We start from the raw sequence: 27913 nt of genomic DNA on the forward strand, positions 1-27913 counted from the left end.
TGTTCAACACTCCGTCCATCATTTCCTTTGGTTTTTGCTTTGTTCGCCATAAGTTGGCAGGGAATGCTCAGACGTGAGTCCCTTGCTCACTTTGCCACTGGATTCAAGCAAGCCTGGCTGAAGACGGCTGAAATGCCAGAAACCGGTCCTAGGAAGCGTTTTTCCGGTCCAGGGAAGACATGGCTTGGCAGTTCGGGCTGGACTGTTCCCATGAGGCACAGGGTCAGACTGATTTGCATATGGCCATGTCTGAACTGGGGTGGCAGAGTGGGCTAAAGAACGGTGATGGATTAAACCCAGATCAGTTGACTGGGGGCGAGTGCTTGCAATGTTCAACACTCCGTCCATCATTTCCTTTGGTTTTTGCTTTGTTCGCCATAAGTTGGCAGGGTATGCTCAGACGTGAGTCCCTTGCTCACTTTGCCACTGGATTCAAGCAAGCCTGGCTGAAGACGGCTAAAATGCCAGAAACCGGTTCTAGGAAGCTTTTGTCCGGTCCAGGGAAGACATGGCTTGGCAGTTCGGGCTGGACTGTTCCCATGAGGCACAGGGTCAGACTGATTTGCATATGGCCATGTCTGAACTGGGGTGGCAGAGTGGGCTAAAGAACGGTGATGGATTAAACCCAGATCAGTTGACTGGGGGTGAGTGCTTGCAATGTTCAACACTCCGTCCATCATTTCCTTTGGTTTTTGCTTTGTTCGCCATAAGTTGGCAGGGTATGCTCAGACGTGAGTCCCTTGCTCACTTTGCCACTGGATTCAAGCAAGCCTGGCTGAATACGGCTGAAATGCCAGAAACCGGTCCTAGGAAGCTTTTTTCCGGTCCAGGGAACACATGGCTTGGCAGTTCGGGCTGGACTGTTCCCATGAGGCACAGGGTCAGACTGATTTGCAAATGGCCATGTCTGAACTGGGGTGGCAGAGTGGGCTAAAGAACGGTGATGGATTAAACCCAGATCAGTTGACTGGGGGTGAGTGCTTGCAATGTTCAACACTCCGTCCATCATTTCCTTTGGTTTTTGCTTTGTTCGCCATAAGTTGGCAGGGTATGCTCAGACGTGAGTCCCTTGCTCACTTTGCCACTGGATTCAAGCAAGCCTGGCTGAATACGGCTGAAATGCCAGAAACCGGTCCTAGGAAGCTTTTTTCCGGTCCAGGGAAGACATGGCTTGGCAGTTCGGGCTGGACTGTTCCCATGAGGCACAGGGTCAGACTGATTTGCATATGGCCATGTCTGAACTGGGGTGGCAGAGTGGGCTAAAGAACGGTGATGGATTAAACCCAGATCAGTTGACTGGGGGTGAGTGCTTGCAATGTTCAACACTCCGTCCATCATTTCCTTTGGTTTTTGCTTTGTTCGCCATAAGTTGGCAGGGAATGCTCAGACGTGAGTCCCTTGCTCACTTTGCCACTGGATTCAAGCAAGCCTGGCTGAAGACGGCTGAAATGCCAGAAACCGGTCCTAGGAAGCGTTTTTCCGGTCCAGGGAATACATGGCTTGGCAGTTCGGGCTGGACTGTTCCCATGAGGCACAGGGTCAGACTGATTTGCATATGGCCATGTCTGAACTGGGGTGGCAGAGTGGGCTAAAGAACGGTGATAGATTAAACCCAGATCAGTTGACTGGGGGCGAGTGCTTGCAATGTTCAACACTCCGTCCATCATTTCCTTTGGTTTTTGCTTTGTTCGCCATAAGTTGGCAGGGTATGCTCAGACGTGAGTCCCTTGCTCACTTTGCCACTGGATTCAAGCAAGCCTGGCTGAAGACGGCTAAAATGCCAGAAACCGGTTCTAGGAAGCTTTTGTCCGGTCCAGGGAAGACATGGCTTGGCAGTTCGGGCTGGACTGTTCCCATGAGGCACAGGGTCAGACTGATTTGCATATGGCCATGTCTGAACTGGGGTGGCAGAGTGGGCTAAAGAACGGTGATGGATTAAACCCAGATCAGTTGACTGGGGGTGAGTGCTTGCAATGTTCAACACTCCGTCCATCATTTCCTTTGGTTTTTGCTTTGTTCGCCATAAGTTGGCAGGGTATGCTCAGACGTGAGTCCCTTGCTCACTTTGCCACTGGATTCAAGCAAGCCTGGCTGAATACGGCTGAAATGCCAGAAACCGGTCCTAGGAAGCTTTTTTCCGGTCCAGGGAACACATGGCTTGGCAGTTCGGGCTGGACTGTTCCCATGAGGCACAGGGTCAGACTGATTTGCATATGGCCATGTCTGAACTGGGGTGGCAGAGTGGGCTAAAGAACGGTGATGGATTAAACCCAGATCAGTTGACTGGGGGTGAGTGCTTGCAATGTTCAACACTCCGTCCATCATTTCCTTTGGTTTTTGCTTTGTTCGCCATAAGTTGGCAGGGTATGCTCAGACGTGAGTCCCTTGCTCACTTTGCCACTGGATTCAAGCAAGCCTGGCTGAATACGGCTGAAATGCCAGAAACCGGTCCTAGGAAGCTTTTTTCCGGTCCAGGGAACACATGGCTTGGCAGTTCGGGCTGGACTGTTCCCATGAGGCACAGGGTCAGACTGATTTGCAAATGGCCATGTCTGAACTGGGGTGGCAGAGTGGGCTAAAGAACGGTGATGGATTAAACCCAGATCAGTTGACTGGGGGTGAGTGCTTGCAATGTTCAACACTCCGTCCATCATTTCCTTTGGTTTTTGCTTTGTTCGCCATAAGTTGGCAGGGTATGCTCAGACGTGAATCCCTTGCTCACTTTGCCACTGGATTCAAGCAAGCCTGGCTGAAGACGGCTGAAATGCCAGAAACCGGTCCTAGGAAGCTTTTTTCCGGTCCAGGGAAGACATGGCTTGGCAGTTCGGGCTGGACTGTTCCCATGAGGCACAGGGTCAGACTGATTTGCATATGGCCATGTCTGAACTGGGGTGGCAGAGTGGGCTAAAGAACGGTGATGGATTAAACCCAGATCAGTTGACTGGGGGTGAGTGCTTGCAATGTTCAACACTCCGTCCATCATTTCCTTTGGTTTTTGCTCACTTCTAAAAGTGGCATTTCTAAAATAGTGATAGTAAATCTGCGAACACCATTACGCAGCATTTATTGCCACTATTCCAAACATACCAAACTTGATCACGCCACCCCTCTCCTTTCAGGAATTCCCACTGAAACACATATCAGGGAGTCCCCAATGCCTTCCTATGAGAGGGCAGCCTCACAACAGTGAGAAACCAGTGAGAATAGGCTGTGTGTCACTACCAGGACATGCCACACAGTTAAGGCACATGGCCTACCTTTCACCTACACCCTGCCCATAGGGCTAGCTAGGGTCTAACTTAGGGTTGACAGATATGTAGTAAAAGGGGAATCACAGACGTGGCAACCACTTTATGTGCCATGTCACAGTGCCAGTAAACTGTGGGCACAGGCCCTGCAATGGCAGAGGCCTGAGACAGGTTTGAAAGGCCACTTTGGTGGGTGGCGCAAGTAGTGCTGCAAGCCCACCAGTAGCATTTAATTTACTGGCCCTGGGTATATGAGATACCACTTTACAAGGGACTGATAGGTAAATTAAATACGCCAAACAGGTGTAGACCAATCTTACCAAGCTTACCATAGAGAAGCACATGCACTGCAACACTGAACAGCAGTGATAAAGTGCCCAGAGTCCTAAAACCACCAACAACAGGCCAGAAAAAATACCGGAGTAAGGCAAAATGTTCTGGGAAGACCCTGCAAAAAGTGCCAAGTTCAACAACCGCTAACACTGTACAGGTTCCAATGTAGCATGCTATTCACCATCAGGGATAGCAAGCGCTATATAAATGCAAACTCTTTTCCCTTCTCTATCCCTCCATTATCCTTCTCAATCCATATAACTGACTAACACATCCACCACTCTAATTACTTTCCTATTTTCACTATACTAATTCATCACTAATCCTTTCTGGGTTCTGAAGTAGCATGCTACTCGCCGAGAGAGAGCTTCAACAACCCATCAAGGGTAGCAAGCGCTATATAAATGCAAACATTTGTCCCGCTTCTATCCCTCCACTATCCTTCTCAATCCAAATAACTGACTAACATATCCACCACTCAAATTACTTTTATATTTTCACTATAATAATTCACCACTAATCCTTTATGGGTTCTGGAGTAGCGTGCTACTCACCGAAAAAGTGATTTGACACCCCGTCAAGGGTAGTAAGCGCGATATAAATGCAAATACAATACACGGTAACAGCAGATATGGTTATCAGAGGAGGAATGCTGGAACGACTAATCACTAGCCACTTAGCTCACAAGTGGCATTTGGAAGTGAACTGACACATCACAAAGGATCAGGTTGTTGCCCTGGTCCACTGACAGCATGAAAGAAGCCATTGAACAGGGATCATCCTCAGATGATTTTTTGTTTCCTATTTTTGTTTCCTGTCTGATTGCTGGCCCTCCAAGGAGTTATGAGCTCTGAATACTGAAGCCCAGTGTCCCGCATTCTTGAACAAAGGCTTCTCCAATTGTATGCAAGCAAGCAGTTAGGAACTATTGCAAACAGAGATGGCTGAACTACAGGAATTTAGTAGGGCTTCAGTCAGCAATTGTCACCAATCACATGCTAAGGATAAAAATGGCATCACACCACAAGATCTCAGCAACATATCAGGGATTGGTGGCGAATCAGAAGAAAGAAAATTCTGTCTGGGCCTGCCGGTGAAGAAAACTGAGTTGGGCCTTTCTCCCTACTTGTACCCAGGTATTGGAAGTGCTCTTCAAAGGGTATTTGGATGGCCTCCTGTACAGCATCAGGGACAGAATAAATTGAAGAATGGCTCCATCCTGTGTGGGAGAAATTGCTGCCCTCTTGGATGTGGACTGCATTAGTTCCTGTTGTAGACCTGGCTGGAGAGCAACCTGGACATTAGAAATCTTCCCTGGAAGCCTGGGAATTGTGTGAAAAAACACAAATAACCTTTCCACCACGATCAACAAATTTGAACTTTGTCAATTTTTGGCCTCCGGAGAACTGAGAGAAGGCACTGAACTGCTAAAAAAGAAAGCATAACCTAGCTACCTACAATTTGGTTGTTTATCCAGGTTTGAAGATTTTTCCATTAAGCACAGAAGGCTGCCACAGGACTGCCAAAATATGTATCTCATTTTGTGGAATCCTCGTTGGGTATAGCTCAAGACTGCATTGAATATTTTTGAGAACTAAAAAAGTGGCTATGTCTGAACATGCTCACTCTTGCAATAAAGGGTCTATAACAGTTGTCTTCAAACGTTTTAATGCCGCGCCTCCCCATGTAAAAAAATCATTCGGCCGCAGGATTAACATCGTTTTTCACATTATTTTATTCTATAAATTTGACAATGTTTAAATATGTCTAAACATAATTAAACTTTGCTGTTATGTTCAAAAATATTTTTTTAATTCATTAAAATACTTGGGGCCCGATACATAGAACTAACTTAAGACAAAATCCTAAACTTACTACCATTTTGGTATTCACAGAAGGCATTTACTCATTTAGGTATTCACAGAAGGCACTTACTCATTTCGGTATTCACAGAAGTTAGTAGTCCTAACTTTAGGACTCCTAAATGCCTTCTGTGGATACCGAAAGTCTTAAAGTTCGGATTTTTCTAAGTTTAGGAGTAGTAAAGTTAGGAATCCTAACTTTACTACTACTAAACTGAGAAAAATCCGAACTTTAAGACTTTCGGTATTCACAGAAGGCATTTAGGAGTCCTAAAGGTAGGACTACTAACTTCTGTGAATACCAAAATTGTTGTAAGTTTAGGATTTTGTCTTAAGTTAGTTCTGTGAATCGGGCCCCTTATTCCCAATGAATGATAGTGATATGGCTGAGAATTGTTTTGCAGAGGGTGGTATCTCATGGAAAATCCTCATTAACACCGCACAGGAGATGGGGGAAAAGGCACCAAAAACCAACCACATTTTACTTGCTTCTCACCACATGCTTTGCACCATGTGGCTCGATTTTTACACCATGCATTGTTTTTTCATTAAGGTGTTGCAAACATAAGTTTATTCTTGAAAGGACAATAGGAGTATTTGTATGTGTTCACAAGCATTCAGCAGTAAGTGTGACATGGGTGAGCTTTCTTTTTTTAATAGAGAATATATTTCGTAGACACTGGTAGTCACATGTTCACTGCTTTATACGTATACTTTTCTGGATACATTTCTAGGTGCATCTCCTTCTTATCTTTCATTTTCTTCCCATACTTATAATTAGCTTATAGTTTCTGCTTCTTTACCCTGATGTCTCTAACATTTGCATATAATGGTCGGTATACATTTGTCTTAGACCTTGATTACAGTTTCAAGGCTAAATTCAGATGCCTAAACAAACAGAAGTTATCCTAGAGATCAGAGTTCTGATCTGGGCAATAACTATCGCACCCTCAAATTTTTTCCCCTGACAAATTTTGGCAGGTCAATCCTGCCGAATTTATTTTTGGAAAAAAACGGAAAAAAAGGCAGAACTTGCAGAGTTTGATGCTTTACATACTGATTCCACATAGTCTGTCTCATTCCCAAGTCAAAAACTTGGAATGGGAGAAATTTACCGCACCTTGTAAATACCTTACCCCAGGCAATGGTATTTACTGAGTGCAGCCTCATCCGACATACTTGTAATCAGGGCATTAATCTTCAACATTGTAGCATTGATCTTTTTTGTGTAGGCGTGGAAGATACTGGACTGGGGAGTTTTTTAGCAGCCATTTATATTTCAATTGAATGATTTTGAAAATATAATTGCAATTTCCTGAAATAAAGTTTCAGATTTTAAAGTACAAATAATAAACTGACATTGCTGTTGTGAATTACTAATTAACTTTAGTGATCTAGTAGTGACTCTTGGCAGTGTACACAAGAAGAATTTGCAAATTTGAATGGGCAATGCTTTAGAAAATGCCAAGAAATGTTCAGTAACTCCAAGTTTATTTTAAGTTGCAAACAATGCACGCGTTGATATAGCTTGATGCTGACCAACAATCCATTCAAATATGTTTTTCAGGAAAATCCCTAATTCTTGCAGGCTGAGTCACTATTTTTTGGAAAGTCAAAAGCCTCAAATGCATTTTGACCATGCAAGTGGGAGCATGCAAGGACATGACTCCAGAGCGAGACCTTTAAAATCGGTCGGGATGTGTACATTATCAAATAATTAAATCATTCAAGTTATTACCAGGGGAATAGTGGCGACAAGTGTCCATTTTTACATTTAAAAAGTCGCACCACCCTAGTCCCAGTCTGTCCATTATACGCACTGTATGAAGTGTTAACTATCTTCTGACCTTCTTTAAACAACTGACTGTCCCCTTTGGTGATGGATTTGAGCATTTAAGAGATAACTATTTTTTAGGAGAGAATTCCTCCGAGTGGAACTAAGTTTATTCGGATATGTCTGGTGACAAGAGTTTTATGAACGCCATTCCTCTCAGAATATTGTTTCCGAGGTCACGGGTCTGCTGCTGGCCAGAAGCTTTTTATTACTCCATGTAAATGAACGTGTCCAAGCAGACAGCAGAGAAATAGCTAAACGGATAGCCAGAGGCCTTCACTTTGAAGGTTGTTTCGAAAAGTCATAAAAAAGTGATATTCGGCCGTGTCTGGAAGTGAGATAATCAGATATGCACAACAGGCTTCAAAAAAGGGAGAAAGTAATACTAACTTTGGCAAAGTTGAAATAACACCTTGAAGTCACAACCGGGTCCCGAGCATTTGAAAACATTAATATATTTTATTTCCATACAATTTTCTATTAGAAAACTGCACAAACTGAGTTTCAATAGATGATGCCATTGTATGTTGCTATTAGTGATTTTAAGATAGGTGTGACCAGATAGTTTGTTCCACATAATCAGTTTTATGACACACTAGATGTAAAGTCCCACTTTTAATTGCAACCCTGGGGTTGCTCTCTCATCATATGACACCTTAAGTATATTGTTCAGACAGGCTATGCAACTTGGATTAGGGATTATTATTTTTTTAGGCTACTCTGCCTGTTTTAAGGCAGGCATTCTTTAGTTTAGGTCAGTATTCGTGTACAGTTTACTGAGTTTTCTTTCATTAGTGAGGGTTTGTAAAGGTTCCCTTCTTGCTAAATCGATATGGTGCATTCCTGTGAAGTTTCTTGATTATTTCATTATCAGCCACTGTTTATGAGTTTTTGTGGTGGATGTTTTGGGTAACACCTTTTACTTATGTCTGTCTGTCTAAAGGCATATTAAGTGCTTGTCAGAATTTTTAAAGAAGGTGGGAGGTGACGACTTTACATGGAAAATTATTTTCCACGTGAACAAAAATAAATACGTGTGAGATTTTACATTTATTTTAATCCTAGACATGGAGATTTTTTTTGTAAGAGACATTTAGCACACACAGGGCTAAAGGAGTAAATAGTTACTCTAGGGAAACTATGGTGAGTATGGATGTAGTGTCGTAATAGACCGACCTAATTTTTGGGGCACTAGGACCCTGCCCGAGGACGACATCCTAACGAGGTTATGTTAATGTGATGTTAATATTTTATATAAAGCACATGAATAGCAAAGAAATGGCGTCTTGGCGCCAGTGTCTATACAGTATTCCAAATCGAATGGCAACTGGGACGTAATTAGTGTCCGTCGGGAAAAAGGCAGGTTTTTAATTGTTTTCTGAATATTAACAGATTAGGCCTGCGACCTGAGGTGGCCAAGCAATGCATTCCACCATGTACATGTGGTTTGGGAGAAAGTTCTCCTCCCTCTGGGCCTTTCTATTTCTAGGGACAACTATCTTATTAGCAGCGGTGGACGCAGATTACATGTAGGTACATACCATTTCAAAATCTTTTGGAAGGAAGGAGGGTTGGCCAACCTTGTGTAGTGCGCTATGGGCCCAGCACAGGGCTTTGAACTTAATAAGCTCTCTGATTGGTAACCAATGTAGGTCCAAGATGCTCTGTGAGATAGAGCTACATTTAGGAAGCAACACTCTCGCTGCAAAATTTTGAAGTGTTTGTAATTTTCTTAGTGGATGCTGCTGGGAGCAGAACATAGAGAGCCTTACAGTAATCTAGTCTTGAAATTACCAAGGCTAAAATTACTGTTTTTCGCAGCTCCAAGGAAAGAAAAGGGAGAACTTTCTTCAAGACTTTTAGTGTAAAGAAACAGGAGGAAGTCAACTGATTAGCATGGTCGGCAAAAACCAGCTTGGAGTCAAAGATGACCAGAATGTTTCTTGCTTTGTCAGTGATGAAAGTGAACCTAAATTGGAGGGCCACCATGAGGTATTCCAGAAGGAGGTATTGCTACCAAAAAGCAACATCTCAGTCTTCTCAGAATTAATTTTTAGGCAGTTATTCAGCATCCACTCAAAAATATTTCTCATGCAGGTATTAAATTGCTTAGCTACGTTTGAGGAACCTGACACCAATATATTGGTGTGGTCAGCGTAAGAAAGTACAGAAAAGCCATATGATGTAATAAGCTCAATTATGGGGGGGCGATGTACACCTTAAAAAGAGTAGGATGGTGCCAGGATCCCAGTGGGCTCCCCACATGAGAGTGTAAAGGGAAGCTTTCAAAGGTGGCAACTTGCTCGCGATTGGACAAAAAGGAGGCAAGCAGTTATAATGCTCGGTCCCTGATGCCTATGTGTTTGAGACAGTTGATCAGTACAGAGTGATCCACCGTATCGAACGTGGCAGAGAGATCAAGCAGGATCAGGGCAGCCTTTCTACTATTATCAACAATGGATTTGACATCTTCCGTTGCTTTTGTAGGAGCTAACTATGTAAAATTATTGGGTCTGAACCCATGTTGTGAATGGTTCAAGGTGTTAGTAGATTCCAGAAAGGTCATGATTTCTAAGTTCAAACTTTTTTCTAGAATCTTAGCTGGAAGCAGAAGTCGGGAGATTGAACTATAGTTGTAATTTCACCTTCATTCTATAGTAAAATCACTGCTTTCATGTTTCTGCCATTAGTGTTTCCTGTTTGCATTTTAGTAAACATGGCCACTACATTTAGCTAGCATTTCCTTAGGGTGACTCAGAGCAGGCAAGTGTTGCAACAGGTAGACCCCAATTATGAGTCAGAAGGGGCAGAATTACCATGCTGTCCGCTTTGCCTGATTCATAGTGGGTAAGCGTTCCCAGACACTGGATTCCCGGGTGTTGGAACACCAGATCAAATATTACCAGATGGTAATTCCACTTGGTAATCTCGCAGGAGGCTTTGGCTGCATCAGCAGCCACACATAATTTCTGTCAGAAATGAACATTCGTGCTCCACCACCAGACCTTGCCCCTGGCCCCCTTCCCTCCCACTCCACTCATTCCCTAACCCCACTCCCACCACTCCTGGGGCAGAAACCTACTTTTACCACCTGCTTGGAGCAGGAGGTCAATATGTGCATTAATCCCACAGAATTGGGAATTCTGTGTGGTTTTATAACTGGCAAATTTGGTCCCAAATGGAAATTCACCTTTTGATAGAGTTTAAATTGTAATTGCATGGTATTGGCACATATTTACCATACAGACACAGTAAATTTTCATACAAATGTATCAACCCACAAGCACTCTAACTCAAAATCGGATTATTTGTGATGCCCAAAATTATCACAAGGCTTGCTTCGATTTGTGGTATGAGCAGTAAGGGACAGATATTTTTTATTTGGCTTCTCAATGGAACAAAAACCTGCACTCAGTTCAAGGCCACCATGAACAGTTTGCAAACAAGCAATCTTTTTTACCTATCGTTTTAGTTCCATCATCAGTAAAAATGCACACAATATTGTATTGGATCGTTCAGTATACTAAGAGGAAATTACCGCCTTCAACAGGCTTGCTTTGCAGGCCAACTTCTGGATTTTTATGTTTCACTGTTATACTGTATATTGTGACCGATTTAGAGAAGCTCACGCCAAAGGTTCCAATGTGTATAATCTTTCATGTGGGGTATACAGATATCTTTTGATGTATATGGCAATGAAGTCAAGTTAGAGGTGTTTCTGACAGTGGTAAATCACTGAAGAAAGACTGAAAGGAAAGTGAAAAATGTCTCTGGGGTATAAAATATTGTTGCTTCTCAGATGAGAAGAGCAAAGCAATCATTCTAATGTCACACTGATTTTATGAAGTGTCACTAGAGAATACTGTGCAGGGGAAGAGTACAATAAACCTCTGCACAGTCTTTTGTTGTAACTCAGCCCATGAATGTATGCATGATCATTTGGCATATTCCTACATATGCCATTTTTGGGCTTTTTTTCTTTAATGAGGTGAGAACGTTAACAATTGACTAAATAATTGTGTTCATACTTCATCTCGGCTAAATTATGGAAAAGGAGCACTGCATTGGTATGCATGGTGATGCACCCTTAAATAGGTGTGCCAGGTGCAAAGTAGGTGCAATGCACCTTATTGCAATCATTGCCCTGCCCGAACTCGTAGCTGCCCTAAGGGCAGTGTATTTGTGAAAGATGGAGGGGATGTTTGCAACAGCCTCTCTGTTATTAACAGTGCAGGCAGCATTTGGCCTGCACTTCAAAAAGTAATAGAGACACCCCTTCGGGCAGGTGCAGTGAGTGACTGTACCCACTTGAGGGGAATGTCTCTTGGGCCATTGACTTTGCACCAACTGTTTTTGGAGCAAACTCAGTGCACATACCGACAGTGTCTATGCCTCTGAAACTGTGGGCCATATGTACAAGCACCTATCGCCATCACAGCGTCACCTATATTGACGTTGTGGTGGCGATATGGGCTGCTCTTTAACATGGCTTAACGCTGCCTTGTACATAAGGCCCCCTTTCATGCTATGGTTAGTGTGAAAGCGGTGGGCAGTGGGTGTTGCGCTGAGCGTTTCCCCACAACACCCATTCATTTTGATTCTGCCCCCTATGTACAAGGGTGGCGTACATAGGAGGCTGCGCCAAAAGTATGACCAGGTAAAAACTGGTCTTAAGATGGCGAAACGAGGAGTGATGCATTATTTCTCCTCGTTTTTGCTTTTTCCATGTGTACTGTCTTGTGCAGCACACATGGAAAAATCAAAATACCATGGTTTGTTTATGTACAGGAAGGTGTCCCTTCATGTACATAAACAAACTTTTTAAAAAATTCCATTTTGTCACTTTCAGTGTGCTGCATGAAGCAGCATGCATGAAAGTGGCGGAATGGCATTTCTAGGATTGTTTATTTGCAGGAAGAGACACTTTCCTACACATAAACGATCCTCCCCTGCACGCAGACACCCTTGCACTCTGGTGCAAGGGTGCCTGCGTTGGCGCTAAGTTGCTAAACTTAGCATCATCACAGGGGGAAATGCAAGGCTGATCCACATTCTTGTAAATATGGTGCAGCCTTGCGTTTCAGAAGTGGAGGAGAGAGGCGTTAAGCCAGGAATGCCTCTCTCCTGCACTTCCTTGTACATATCCCCCTGTGCCTTTAAAGCAACACAGGTTAAGAGGCAAAGAGTTTCCCTAATTAGCATATCGCAGAGGAACCATGCTAATCAGATATCACCACTGTAGAATTGCTGTGGCACTAGATACATTCAGTACCTGCATAAATAGCATTTGCATTGTCTTTTTGAACGGATGATAATCGTCCAAACTCAGAAATTCACAAGATGCTGCCCCAACAAAAAAAAGATTGACAAATGAATACAGAGTGGGGATACTTGAGCTGATTATAGCCACTCGTGGCTAAAGTAGAGGGGGAATTTTGATTAGAAAATGCAAATGGCCTTTTTTGTAGCTCAAGTAACAGCATTCCAAATCACATTACGCATCCCGTGAATTTGTGTGAAATACTGTGTAGGAGGTGGTCAATGGCCAGCTGACAGTCGATGGGAAAATAAAAACATCTGTACACATGCTGCCAAACAGTAAATCCATCTACTTACAAACTTTTTTTATCTGAAGAAACACAGGTCCCTTACGCTCAAAGTAGCAAAAAACATTGATAAATAGAAATACAATTACGTCTATGTTTGATATCAAGATGGAAAACCTCATTAGCACTTATTAAGTCAAGAGTCAACAAACAAGAGCGAAGTTAAGAAATACTTCTAATCTCAGGCATTTTCCATGTGACAAACATTAAAACACAATGGTAAGGTCACAAGCTGTAAGTACCCATGCTCATATGTACAAAAGAACAGTTACAACAGGTTGAGTCAAGGTCAACCTGTTGTAACTGTTCTTGGTCAATGACGTTTTGATCCCTTAACTTGATATAGGGATCATCATCAGGACAGAAGGAGTTATACCTGTGACAAAATGCCAAAAAGGCAGCACTGTATGGCCTTTTATGGGTGAATGTCAGCCGGGACCTCCTGACAGAGGAAAAAGGTAAGCCAGGAAAGACTGGCAAGGTACATCACTGAAAACGGCCTAAAGTGCAAGCTGAGTTGTTCGTAACGTATGATGGAAAAAGCAGGGCACAGTAGCCACAATGAATGGGGCTGGCAAACAAAAGCCAGTGTCGCCAGAGGTGGAGAAAAGTGAGCCAGACTGAGCAAGATGTAGTGCACTTAGATGACTCGCGGCTGCAGTGAATCATGCTGCCTTTTTGGCATTTTGTCTCAGGCATAACTCCTTATGTTCTGATGATGATGATCCCCACATCTAGTTTAGGGTTCGAAACGCTGTCGACTACAGTGCGGTGACTCAAAATGTTGGTGGGGAACATGCCCAGACTCCCTGTCCCCGTCTGAGCACCGAACCATGGCGCTCAGACCATGCGTTGTGATTGGTGGGGAGCCCGGGTGCTTCCTACTGCGATGGAGGAGAGGCAGCAGAGCGGCATAGATGGCCGGCGCGAGAAGGAGGTACGTTGTTTAAAAATTTATTTTATTTTCTTACATCTCCCTCCGCGAACCCCCTCCCCCCTCCTCCCCCTCGCCACCGTTCCCCACCGACTCTGTCTCCCAAAGCCCCTTGGATTTTGATGGATTATGCTCATTTTATCCTGTCTTTTCTGAACCTTGAAAAGGACTCTGGCAACTCAGTGGTGCGAACAGACAGAAAGATTATTCTCTTTGGTTTCTACAGTGAGCAGATATTGGGGGCAATTCTAGTTCCCTTTTCGTGGGCTGCTATCCTCTTCTCTGAAAAACTCCCTAAAATGAACATTATTTAGTAAACAATGAAAACATTTTGACACTGTTTCCCATAAACTGGTTCCTGCCTTTTAGTGGGTTCCTGGCAAGACTTCCTGCCCTGTCTTTTTGGGGAAGTGTAATGTAGTGCTCCAAGCTCTCCCGTTCAAGGAGGTCCCATTAATTTGCAGCTTCAAAAAACACATTGAGACGTTGTGGGCCCTTGCAGCTGCACTGAATCCTTTCAATAGCAAAGATTTACCAGTCCTCTCACAGCAGACAAAGAATGCACCATCCTACGTCCAGCAAGCAAAGGGTGCCTTTCTCCTTTCAAAGCTCTTTTCCAAAACAGGAAAATATAATAAGTGTGGTTATGGCAGATCGCATTACCAGCACTTAAAATGGCATCAACAGAAATGTATTTTGAAGAAAGATAAGAACAGTGAACACATTGCAAGATGCGCTGGAATTATTCAACGTTTATTTTAAAGATGCCATGGTAACGTAGTAACATGGAGACAGACGGCACATATGGCATATTGAGTCTCGCACTTACACAACTTTAGATTCTGTTCCAACTGCACAGTGTGTATGTTTTAAGTCAGCTCAGTTCAAAGAGATGCGGGGTGTGCCAATCTGTCTGATATAAAAATGATAATTCTTCTGCGATGGGAGGTAATAAGGCAAAGAGAGCTAGAGAGATGATTACTTCAAAGCAGCAATTGTGGGTGGTTTAAACTTTGTGTGCCAAAACCTGCCACCTCAAATATGCATATTTAATCTTTTGTACAACTTTAAACATACATCTCAGAATAAAATTGAAGTATGATTTTAATTTCTCAGGTTATACCTACACCTTCTCAACTCGGTAGGTCTCACAAACATGCTACTATAAAATCTACAGGCTTCTGTACCGGTAACTCGCAGCTAAAATGTCCCAAATGTATGAGCCTCACAGACCTTTATGGTGGGTTCTTTGGGGATCTGAGGTTATCGCTAGAATAGCTACACTTCTGCAACTATGTGGATCTCATGGACCTTGTAATGTGGGTGTCCAAGACTATCGCTAGGGTAACTAAACTTTCCCAACTGTGTGGGGCTCACTGACCTACTACTATAGGCTCTGCAGGCTTCTAAAACTATCAGTATGGTGGCTTCACTTTACCAACTAGATGGGCCTCGTAGACCTTTTTCTGTAGCATTAGTGGGCTTCAAAGGCTATAACTTGGGTATCTACACATTCTAACTGGTGGACCAGACCTATTATTGTAGACACTTTTGGTATCTGAAGCTTTTGCTAATGTAGCATCTTTGTTAGCTTTGACCTACTAGGCAGTGCATGCGTTGTCCGTTGCAAGATGTACTGTTAGGTTACAGTGGAGTTGGAGTTCATGCATTGCTTACCATTGGTTGGCTTTATTGTCACCGTCATTTGCTTGCTTCTTCTTCATTAGCTCGTATGGGTTTTCCTTCTGCTTCATGTGTATCCCTCCCCTGGAGCATGTACACATTGCTTGTGTGTTTCCACTGCTCATTTTTCAGGCCATACCTATTACTGTAGATGCTTTTGGTATCTAAAACATTCGCTAATATAGCTACTTTTCTGGGTTTCGCATAAAAGGCAGTGCATGCACTGTCTGTTGTAAGATGTATTGTTAGTTTACAGTGGAGCTAGACTCCACCCATTGCTAACTATTGGCACCCTTCACTGTAACTGTCATTTGCTTGCTTCATGTTCATTAGCTTGTAGGTGTTTTCCTTCCGCTTCATGTGTTTGTCCCTCCCCTGGAGCATGTACACATTACTTGTGTGTTTCCACTGCTCATTTTTCAGGTGCTAAATTATCTTGCTCTTTAAGCAATTCACGAGGGGTCACGTGTTTTCCAGCTGTCTTCCTAATGTGCCTCTGCTCCTCCTCCGCACTCCATGTGTCACTCTGTCTCGCCTCTGTGCTTCTACCACACCCTCTCTAGTTGCTCTCTGAACCATTTACTTTGCATCCCCACCTCATGTTCTTTCTTTGCTAGTTTGCTTCCTTCCATATGCCCTACATGTTGCTTCCCCTGTGTACAATATGTGAACTACAATCCTGTACTTTACACATCTTGCTGCCTGACTAGCATTTACATGCCTCTTTGCGCCTTTTCAGCTTTCTAAAGAATAGCTATCACACAATAACAAACATATGCCCAAAACAAGCCAAAACTATTGGATTTATGAATGCTTGTTAGCAGTTTGATATATAAATGAGTAAGAACAATGATTTTATTGCAAGCAATTAGAATTGGTAATTACAAATGGTTCATATGTGACCATCAATATGTGAGCACTGGAGAGCGTCAAGGGTTGGATGAGCATATAATATGAACACTGTTAGGGCCACTGACTCGCATTGCCTTCAGCATCATTTTTGTTTCTCTTTTTTACACTTGTTAGTATGCAGTCTGATGGTGTATCTTGCTGCAGGTATACCGAGAACCACCTGAAATTGGTGAACTCTCAATAGTGGCTCTTTATGAACACCCTCCCACAACCAGAACTCACCCAGACACCTAAACTTGACTCAGCTCACACAAATCATACAAGCAGTGCAATACCCAGTATCCCAGCCTTGCAGAGTTGAGACCTCTTAGATTTGCCTTTACTTAGAAAAACAAATTAGAATGCAAAACGTCACTAATGCAAACAGCGTTTATAAATGCTTGAAAATTAAAAGTATTTTCTAACATAAAATATGCAATGTATATAAAGTAACATATGCTGAAACTATTGGCAAAGCCAATTGGCTCCCAAATGGGAGACCTATTGGATTTGACAATGCTTTTTCAACTCGGTAGGCTTCATAGACCAACTACAGTAGGCTTTGTGGGTTTACAACCATTGTAGTAGCTACACTATCAATTGGGTGTTCCTCATAGTCCTACCACTCTAGGCTTGGTGGGTTCTAAGTTGTAACTTGTGTAGCTACACTTTACAAACTGGGTGGACCTCATAGACCCTCTTCTGTTGGCTGTCTTGGCTTCCTAGGCTTTCACTAGTGTAGCTGCATTTTTCAGCTGAGTACACTTCATAGACCTACTATGGTAGGATCTGTGGGCTTTGAAGGCTCTCACTAGCTGTATTTCCCCAACTGGGTCGGCCTAATAAACTTCCTGCTATAGATTCTATAGAGTTCTAAGCCTTCAACTTTGGTTGGTTCACCATTCTAACTGGGTGGGCCTCATAGACCTATTGCTGTAGGATCATGAGGCTTCTAGGGCTATTGCTAATGTAGCTACACTTTCAGAACTAGATAGGCCTCACAGACTTACTACTGTAGGCTCGATGAGGCTCAAAGGCTATTGCTAGGGTGGTTACACTTTGCCAAATGTGGAGCTTCATTGCTTTAGGCTCAGTTGGTATCTAAGGCTATTGATTAAGGTAGCTACATATTCTCAACAGGGAGGGCCTCTTAGATCTACAACTGTTTGCTCTGTGGCCTGCTAAGGCTGTCACTTGGGTTTCTATATATTTCCCAACAGGAAGGACTTCGTAGTCCTATCACTGAGGGCTCTGTGAACTTTTAAGGCTACTGCTAAGATAGTTCAACTTTCCCAAATGGGTGGGCCTCATAGTCCTGCTACCTGGGCCTAACTTAGGGGTGATCTATGTGTAATAAAGGAGGAGTTTAACTCTTTTTTCAAGGGTTTTAAATGCTAAGTTGGCATGGCAGTAACTCTGCAAACACAGGCTCTCCAATGAGAGGGTTGAGACATTTTTAAAGGGCTACTGGTGTGGGTGGCACCATCAGTGCTGCAGGCCCACTTGTAACATTTAATTTACAGGCCCTGGGAACAGGTAGTGCGCTCTACTAGGAACTTAAAGATAAATTAAATGTCCTAATTGTGAATATACCCATGTAAGCATGTTTAGGGGAGAAGCACATGCACTTTAGCACTGGTCAGCAGTAGTAACCTAACCCTGCCACATCCTTGCTTCCTATATTGGAAGTGCTTGATGAATTGGTTTGACACTGTATGCATGTAAGTATGTATGTATATGGTATTTCTATTGGGCAAACCTAGCCAAAAGTCAGTGGAGTGCTGTAGAGAGTCAAAAACAAGCATGAAGTCAACAAGTGTCAAGCCAGGTAGCCGATTTGTTGGCGGTTAATGCATTGTGATAGATTGTCCTTTAAAGAGGTGAGTATACAATTCTTTCTTAAATTGGAGGAGTGCTGATGGATACGGGGATGTTGTTCAAGATCCTGGGTGCATAGATGGAAAATACCTGCTGCATTGTTTTTTTTTTCTTTTCCAAACTTGTTAGTATGCATTCTGCTGGTGTATCTGGCTGAAGGTGTACCAAGAACCACCTGAGGTGGTGAGCTTGTCTTCAAGATAAGCAGAGTGTGCTGGCTGTGATGTATATAACAAAAGCGATAGATGGAATGCTCAAATTAATCTTAGTCACTGGTAATTATTTGGGACTGCAATCCAGTCCATCATTATTTTGCACAGCATGCCACCTCACTTTGGACCCAGCCATATGCAAGTCAGCCTTGTTCCTGCTCCAGTAGGAACAGTCCAGCCCAAGTCGTCAGGCCAGGTCTTTCCACATGTAATGACCTAGTTTCCTTTAAAAAACTTGGAATAGACGTTATTTACAACATGTGATAACTACCTCACCCTGGGGTCATGTTATTTACCCCGTGTGGTAAATAGTTCACGCTATTCTGCTAAACTCTTAATGAGGGCCATAGTTCTTGGATGACTACAAAAGGTCAGGAATATGGCTACACATCTATTGTTGGACAAAAAAGTCATGAAGCAGCTAGATTTCATTTGGAGGCACTTCTCTGACTCCCCGCAAATAAATATATGCAAGTTGCAAGTTGTGAAGAGGGGCGAAGAGTTCAAAGAAAGATCTTCATTCATCTTTAAATGTCTATGGCTAAGCCAAGTGACCATTCTAAATCTGGTGTAGTAAATTAATGTTACTATTTAGAAGTTGGTAGGAGTTCTGTCCAGTGTATTCAGAGCTCCATTGACATATATGCCCTCCTTATTTGGACTACTGCCATTTCTTGACTGATGTCCTGTATCCACTCAGCTCTAGATAAGGCCTTGGTCTTTTCTAAAACTGTTGGACCATGTGAATGGAAAAGCTATTGCTATAGTTACAGCAAAATGTCATACTCTTTCTCAAGTAAAGCAGCATGAAACAGAAAGAATTTAAACTTTTCAAATTAAACAAAACTGTAGTTTTTGTGTTTTTCTACTTTAACCCCCTTGAAGCCACTACAAAATTGTAACTATGTCAAACATCGAGGAAATCAAAGCCTGTTTCCCAAATAGTACTCTAGATGCTGAGGATGCAATTAAAACGTCCTGAACAAAGGTGATGTCTCATCTTGCTTGAATTGGTATAGCACTCTGTTTGCTTTTGGATCAAATTTGAACTATTGACATGCTTAAAATAACTAAAAATAGGTACCATAGGGTCAAATGAACCATCATACAGGTCTCAAAAAGTTTAACAGGTTGCATAACAACTCTTTGGGACCAGTATTTGATTTTGTGAAGTGGCCTATGTACTATTAGGCAACTTTTCACAATAACCTTTCACATGGAATTTGCGAATGTCCTGCTTAATGAATATTAATTAGGCAGGTCACAATGTGTGACCCTCTGTGACTGGCACCAAACACAGGAATATATTTACAAGAGGATAGTGCCATCAGAACACAACTTTAAGTGGCGTTCTGGTGGCGCTATGCCCTTCTCCATAATTACAAAGCGGCGGTAAGCCCCTTTTTGGGGCTTAACGCGCATTGTAAATATGACCCCTTTACACGCATCTCTTAGCATGAAAGGGCCGTGCAATGGGTGTTGCTGTGGGTGTTCCACCGCAACACTTATTGCTTTTTGATGCTGCCCCAGATTTACAAGGATGTGTAAATCTGAGGCAGCACCCAAAACTAACGCCAAGCAAGAGCAGGCGTTAGAATGGCGAAACAAGGAGAAATACTTTTATTTCTCCTCGTTTCCTTTTTCCATGCTTGCTGCATTCTGTAGCACACATAGAAAGAGCAAAGGACCATCAATAACTGTTTATGTGAATGAGGTGTCTCTTCCTGCCCATAAACAATCATTACATAATGACAATTTGCTACTTCTATGTGTGCTGCAGCACACAGAAGCAGCAACTAGCCATTATGGATTATTTAAGTGCGTGAAAGGACATCTTCCTGCACATAAACAATAATTCTCTGCAACGGGCCACCCTTGCACTATTGTGCAAGGGTACCTGCGTTGGCGCTAGGCAGATCATTTTAGCGTTAGGGAAAACACAGGGGTGCACCACAATCTTGTAAATACGGCACATCCCGGCGTTTTTGGAATGTCAGAGTGCAGCGCTGCCAAATTTGTCGCAGCTCCGCGAGCCAACATTTCATTGTAAATATGCCCCACAGGGTTTACAATCTCAAAATCGATTTCTAACTCTGACCCATACTGCCCTACCTGACCAACACCTGAATGTTTACATGCTATAGATTGCAGGACAGCTCGGAATTGTCTTTAAAAGCTTTGCAGATTATTTCACAGCTTATCTTTGAAAAGACATGTTCCCTTTTGATGCTAGAATCATTGATGTGGGAGCACAGAGAGGCTCATCAATTATACTGCGCTGCAATAGCACCACTGGATGTTTATACTTCAATGATATATTTAACACCACTGCCAATCTGTTGCCTGAAGCGAAAATAGAATGAACGCGCTGTGGCTGATGGGATAATATTACAAATACAATGTTGCTAAAATTGAAGATCAAACTGAAAATCAATAGCACTGATATAGGCTTTGATGTCATAAATGCAATGCTCTTTTTAGCTTTATTTCACAAATATCGTTCTAAGAACAACTTGACAAACAAGTGATTTAGGGCCAGATGTATCAAAGGGTTTTACCCATTCTGTATCTATGGGAAAATGTGTTGGTACATATCGCTCTTACTTAGGGTCTGTAAGTAAACTCCATAAAGGGACACTAGAGGATGGTACTTCCTTCTTTGCTGTCTTTCTGAATATCGGAGGATTTGGCAATTGTGTTGAAAGGAAATCATTAATTTTTACCAGCTAGCGAATCCATTTCAATTTCATCTCCGCCTGGACGCCGGTTCGCCCTAGCATTTAAGAACGAGATAACTACATTAAAAGTTGTATCCGCGAAGTGAAGGATTTTTACTCTCAGCACTATATGTAATCCACCCTTTAGGATGCATGGGCCTGGTTAGTTAAATCGTGAACAGTGGTGTGCTTGAACCAGTGGTTAATTTGTAAAACAAAATACGTGCTGGGACTCTTGTCAGGAGGTAGCTTGTACCAGCCCATTTCTCCTGTAACACTCCTTAAAACAGAGCCCAATACTAACCAGGGATTAGGGACAGGACCTAGCCTAATGGCCTAGAGCTGCCGACCTCTGAGCTGGAGAACTTGGGGGCATATCAACAACAACCGGCGATAATTATCGCTGAGCGCTCTTAGCGCTCGGATAATTATCGCCGGCTAGCGCCGATTTATATCGCTGAGATAGCGTGCTATTAGCAACGCTTATCTCATCAGCGATAAAAATCCTAGCGCTAACTGGCTAACGTGAGATTATTGCTGGAAACCCAGCGATAATCTCACGTCAGCTAGTTGATAGGGACTCACAAACTTAGCCATGATATCCACCTTCCACAGGATATCATGGCTAAGTCAGTCCTGAAGCAGGCGTAAGGAAAGTAGCGATAACAGGGGTTATCGCTACTTTTCCTGACGCTATGCTTCATAGCGTTAGGCTTGCTGATAGGAGAAATGTCGCTTAGCGACATTTCTCCTGTCATGTCAGGTCAGGAACGCCCACTTTGCATCTCATTAGAGATACAAAGCTGGGCGTTAGGAATCCTGGCGCTAAAGCAAGGTTTCACGCGTTAGCGTGACCTTGCTGATTAGGCGATAAAATTATCGCCGCTTTTCGGCCGAAAACGGCCGCAAAAGCGGAGATCAGTTTTTTATCGCCTGCTTGTTGATATGCCCCCAGGTTTTGGTGTCAGCTTAACATCTTGTGATTCAGGGCAATTCACATAATATTCCTGTGTCTACCAAAAATGAGCGTGTCCTTCACTGGTGATTATTAAACTATAGCGCTGGTGCTACTAATTAAGTGCTGGTGCTGAGCACTGGAAACCACTGGCTCAAATTAAGCACTGGTTTGAACTAGCATCATGCATAGTACTACAGAAGAAATGTGTTCTGCTGTGTAGTTGTGTGCTGTGTCCTTGGGGAGATCCATAGTATGGTATGCTGGGGGCAGGCAGGTTACCCACTGTTCCATGAAAGGACGCTGCAGACCATCTCAACATAAGATGACTTCTAAATGCCCCCTCAGACGCAGCGGATGATTGTGCATGCACAAACCCTATCCCGCAGCACCAGCTTTGATGGGGACAAGTCCCCACCACCAATCCAGTGAAGCAGTTCAAGTTCATTGTGTCCCTTGGATTCTACATGGACCCTCCCAGACACCACCCCAGGAAGCGTTAATATTCACAACGCCATTGGTAAGAGGCAATCTTGGTAGCCTATTTGCCCTTGAGAATGCTCACGTGATGCAGACCTGTGCTGGAAATGGAACAAATTGCTCTTTGATCCCTTAAATGAGGGATCAAGGATTGGCAGCTGAAAGTTGGTGGAATCATGAGGAACTGAGTCGGACGATCAAGTTAGACATTTATTTAAAAAAAGAAAGAAATCACACCATAAAAATTAGCATTTACTTACTGAAATGGTCACATAACTACCTTAACTCTGGTGATTAAAGGACTTACTGGAGAAATCAGTGTACTGTCTAGCCACAGGTTTGGCCATTCAATGCCATAAATGGTCAATGTGCTTGCTGCAAAGCACAAAGTGTAAAATGCAGGTCACAGATTTGAAATTTATGTGGACTGCTCAGTAGTCTACTACTTTTACTGCATAGAACCTTTTGTTGCCTCCAGGCCACAAACTATAACCATTGCCCTGTAGCTCGGTGAGTTATTAACTGGCACCTAGGAGCTACATCCATACTGCAAGGCAATAGTGCAAAATCTAATTAAAGTAGAAAAAAACAGTCTGACCTATATTTCTTTTATCACAGCATAGCTCATAAAAAAAACAGGAGAAACCAAGTAATTAGTCCATAAGTCCACAAATTTCTTTTATTCATTACATAACTAAATTATTTTAAAATATTAATCACATATAAATATAGACTTACTTAGTAACCATATCAGGACATTTTTGATGTAAAATTGTTACAAAATCATTTAACAATCTGAAATACATTTCATAAAAACCCATATTGGTCACTATGAGAGAACGTCATTTCTAGGTATATTTCCACCTGATTCCATTTTGATGAAATATAACTAGCTTCGTTTTTCAATTTCCTTATTTGACCCTCATCCCACAAACATCCAATTTTCTGTACCCCCACCAATACCCTTGTACTTCTCAGCCACATGGTTTCAAACCATCACTGTCAGACAAATACGCTCTCACTTTTAATAACTATAGCTGCTCTCAATCCACAACCAATAAAGAGTATCTTTATTGTTCTGAGCCCCCTATTTTTTCCTTCGTATTGTAATAGCCAGTGCATTCCACTCAGTGAGCACATTGAGTAATTCTGTTGTTGATGCATGTTTCGGTGTAAAACGCCCAGGAGAATTCACCTTCATCAGGACTCACAACCACTCTTCTTTAGATCTGAGCCAGAGTATAGAGCATACTTTTTTCTTATGACCAACAGAAGTACCTTCAATATTTGCATATTTGCAGGTGCCAAATATTCTACATTTGCAATTCTTTCATTATAATGTATATGTCATTAGGCCATAATAAAAGGAAAGTCATAGTACCTTTCTGTACATTAAATTAACATCACCTTCAAAGCCTTTTTGTCAGTAGTTTACATATACTAGTGGGGCACTTATGCCTTCTTGATGCCGGGCCTGACTGCTCTGTTCAAGCTACCAGCGAGTTGAGCACTGGTTAATTTGGGGTTTGCTTGTGCCTTACCTTGACAAGGGCTGTGTTTGCTTCATGACCTTGGATTACACCCCAGTAAACCAGTGACCCAGTTTCTCACAATGACATATTAATAAGTAATATAGGAAATTTTATTAATCTAATTACTAATATAGACAGATATATCTGACCTTTTTACATTGTTACATGCCTTTTACATATAGAGCTTGAAAAATACAAAAACATGCCTCTAAATCACAGTTTGGCTCAAACAAGTGACAAGCTGACACTCTTTGTTTCCTCTATGGTTGTGGTATCGAGGTGTTAGAGCTGCAGTTAGCCGTCAAGGATGAGACGATAACAAATGAAATGCCCATTAACGGAGTCATTTGTGTTGGGCCCAACTGAAATTAAACGTGAAAGATCCCCTGTGAAATAGTCAGGTCCACACATCACTGATGTAAAAACACAAACTTTCATTGTAAGTATTTCCAGTACATTAAAAACTTCCCAGCCACCTCTGAGACCAGCATCCAACTGCCCAGGTTTCTAGAATCAACATTCTTCGGGTCTTTCTTTTTCTGGAAACTCCCTCACCACCATATGCTGTATTCTAGTTTTGCATTGTCACTTGACATACACTCCTGACACCATAAATGCAATCTAATTCTCTCCTTGGTTTTGCATGTTCCTTGATGACCTTGATGTGCTAACTAAACTAAGATGTCTCTAAACATTTGGGGGGAATGAGTCTATTTCCTCTTCACAGTAATCCATGCTGTGCGGATAACACATTCCAATATTTTACATCTTCCACACTCACACCTTGGTTTGAACTCCCCTCATTCTCAATCAAATCAATAATTTACTGCAGACCTTGATCACCTTTGACTAAGTCTTTCCACTCTCCTTCATTTAAAATACCTCACATACATTGTACTCATCAAGATCCCACGTGTCATCTTGATCTCCTTCATCTTGTGAATCTGTGAACAAGCACGAGAGACAGTCTTCCACTCTATTTTCAGCACCTGGGATGTTTTCAACCTTGAAATTAAACTCTTGTAATGAAATTACCCAACTACAGGTTCTACTTGATATGGCATCCAACCCCTTTTTTTCAAACACATACTTGAGGGGTTTATGATCTATCTGTTTTTACCATAAAATGTTTTTTAGCTTCCTTATGGCCCAGAATATGCACAGACCTTCTCTCTCAATAACAGGGTCTATCAAACTTCTGGAAATAAACATGATAGTTCTTTCCTTATCTCTATGACCCTGTTTTAAAACCACATCCAATCCTTTTGAGCTGGCATCCGTTGCAAAACATTGGGCTTTCTAGTGTATTAAAACTCTGCAACGAAGGAGCCTGAGACAGCGCATTCTTTATATCTTCAAATTCAGCGATGTACTCTGGTGTCCACACATACTTTACCCTCTTTTTTAAGAACAATCTCAGACTATTGGTGTGACTGGCAAAATGGCAATCAAATTTATTATAATATTCCCCCATTCCTAAAAAAGTTACTAAGTCATCTTTGTTTTCATGTTTAGGGAGCGTCTGAATGGTTTTCACCATTGGGTATTACTACTGCTCTAGTTAGCTTACGTCCTAAATAGAGAATTTCTCTATATTTAATTTTACACTGACGCTTTGTGAGCTAATACAACTGAAGCCCCCCACTTAGTCATTTCCACCTCCTCAATAATTCCTTTAATCTTCAGCTTGTCAATCTCATCTGCCAGGGTTTGTCTTAAAGCAAGTGGGACTCCCCTCACTTTGGTCACACTGGGAGCAGCTTTCTCTTTTAAGACAATTTTTTGAGAATATTCAGTCAGACAACCTAGTTTTTCATTAAAGAAGTCTGAAAATTCATGGCGCAACGATAGAATTAACCTGTCATCACATATACCTTTTTCTATAACTGGTTGTGGAAACTCACCACTTTTATATACCATTGGGTTATGGTCCTGTACAGAGTCCACAGATCGTGCTGTCCCAACATTACTCTCCATCATGGCGACAAGCGTGTCGGGGTTTGATCTGCTGATCCCCTGAGGCGGCATAAAGATGACACACACACACAAGCGGCATACGTGTGAAGGAATCATCGCAGTGGCATTACACAGAATGTAGGATGCACTGCACAAGCGGCAGTAAAGCACGCAGAGGTATGCAGAGGCACGCGCCGCACAATCAACAGTAAGGTTATAGACTGCAGCACGGACTGCTTACTTGCCGTAATTGATTATCATAGTCCAAAACTTTAGGATACTCCACAGCCAGTCACCTTCCACAGCCAGTGTTCATCCTGAAGATCATTCTGTAGCTAGATCCCCCTTCCTCCTATAATATAAGAGTTGAAACGTTCCTCTCTTATTCACGCTGGGTACTTCAAATCCCATCCACGTCGCCAATGTGAAGTAGTCAGGTCCACACGACACCAATGTAAAAACACAGTTTTTATTATAAGTACTTCCAGTACATTAAAAATGTCACAGCCAGCACTGAGTCCAGCTTCCAATTGTCCAGTTTTCCAGAATCAACATTCTTAGATTCGTTACATCACAACCTTCTATGGGAATAGAAGGCTCCATAAGAGTTAAAGCAAAACTACACTCCCTTACTTCCTGATGGCTGCTACTCTGAATACAAAGCAGTGAAGTGAGCCATGCGCCAATAAAACTTCCGCCACACTGCAGTTGGTGGAGTTTTTCTGAAAATCCATGCTCCGAGCGGAGTGGGCAAAACTCTGTGAACACCACCGGAGAAACCCAGTTTAGTGCCCACCACTACAATTAACAAAGCTTTTTTTCCATTAGCAAGTATTTCTTAAGACCGGAAATTCATTAGTGATTCACACTTAAGTATGATGAAAGACACACATTACTCACAAAATGTGCTTTGTAAACCAGTCCTGGAAGCACAAGAGCAATTCACACTGAAGATAGAAGTAAGACTCAACACAATTATTCAGAGAGATTCTTTAATAAGTCAGGCCCTACCTATTTAATAGTAACAAAGTGGGTGCCTACATTAAAGTAGAAGTCTACAGGAATTATTAAATAAAGTCCATGGGAGAGATAAGCACTGCAGAAATAGGTGTGGCACGCAGAAATAGTTGTGGCACTGTCCCATTGAGTGTACTGTCACTGATAAGAGCTACGACCAGAGACTTTCAGCCAAAACACCCGCACATCGCTGTAGAACGCTCTCATTGAAGGGGGACGATCACGAGGGTTGGAAGCCTAAGCATAGCGCTTTTTTAACTTTAACCTGCTGCTAATTAAACTTTTTAAAATTGTTGTGTCAGGAGAACCTTGTTTTAAATACTTGTCTTAAAGTCTGCACAGTCCACTTACCCGCACCTTAAAACAGATTATCCACTCGCTTTTAGCGAGACTCCTCCCCCTCCGATCAGGCCACTCAACAGGCGCCATCTTTGTTTGGGCTTGAGTGGCTGGGACTATTTTAACCAGGGGAATGCAAGCGCGCTAGCCTACGACCAGAGACTTTCAGCCAAAACACCCGCACATCGCTGTAGAACGCTCTCATTGAAGGGGGACGATCACGAGGGTTGGAAGCCTAAGCATAGCGCTTTTTTAACTTTAACCTGCTGCTAATTAAACTTTTTTAAATTGTTGTGTCAGGAGAACCTTGTTTTAAATACTTGTCTTAAAGTCTGCACAGTCCACTTACCCACACCTTAAAACAGATTATCCACTCGCTTTTAGCGAGACTCCTCCCCCTCCGATCAGGCCAATCAACAGGCGCCATCTTTGTTTG

The sequence above is a fragment of the Triturus cristatus genome, chromosome 6 (genome assembly GCF_964204655.1).
Source record: "Triturus cristatus chromosome 6, aTriCri1.1, whole genome shotgun sequence".
In the NCBI taxonomy this organism is placed as follows: domain Eukaryota; kingdom Metazoa; phylum Chordata; class Amphibia; order Caudata; family Salamandridae; genus Triturus; species Triturus cristatus.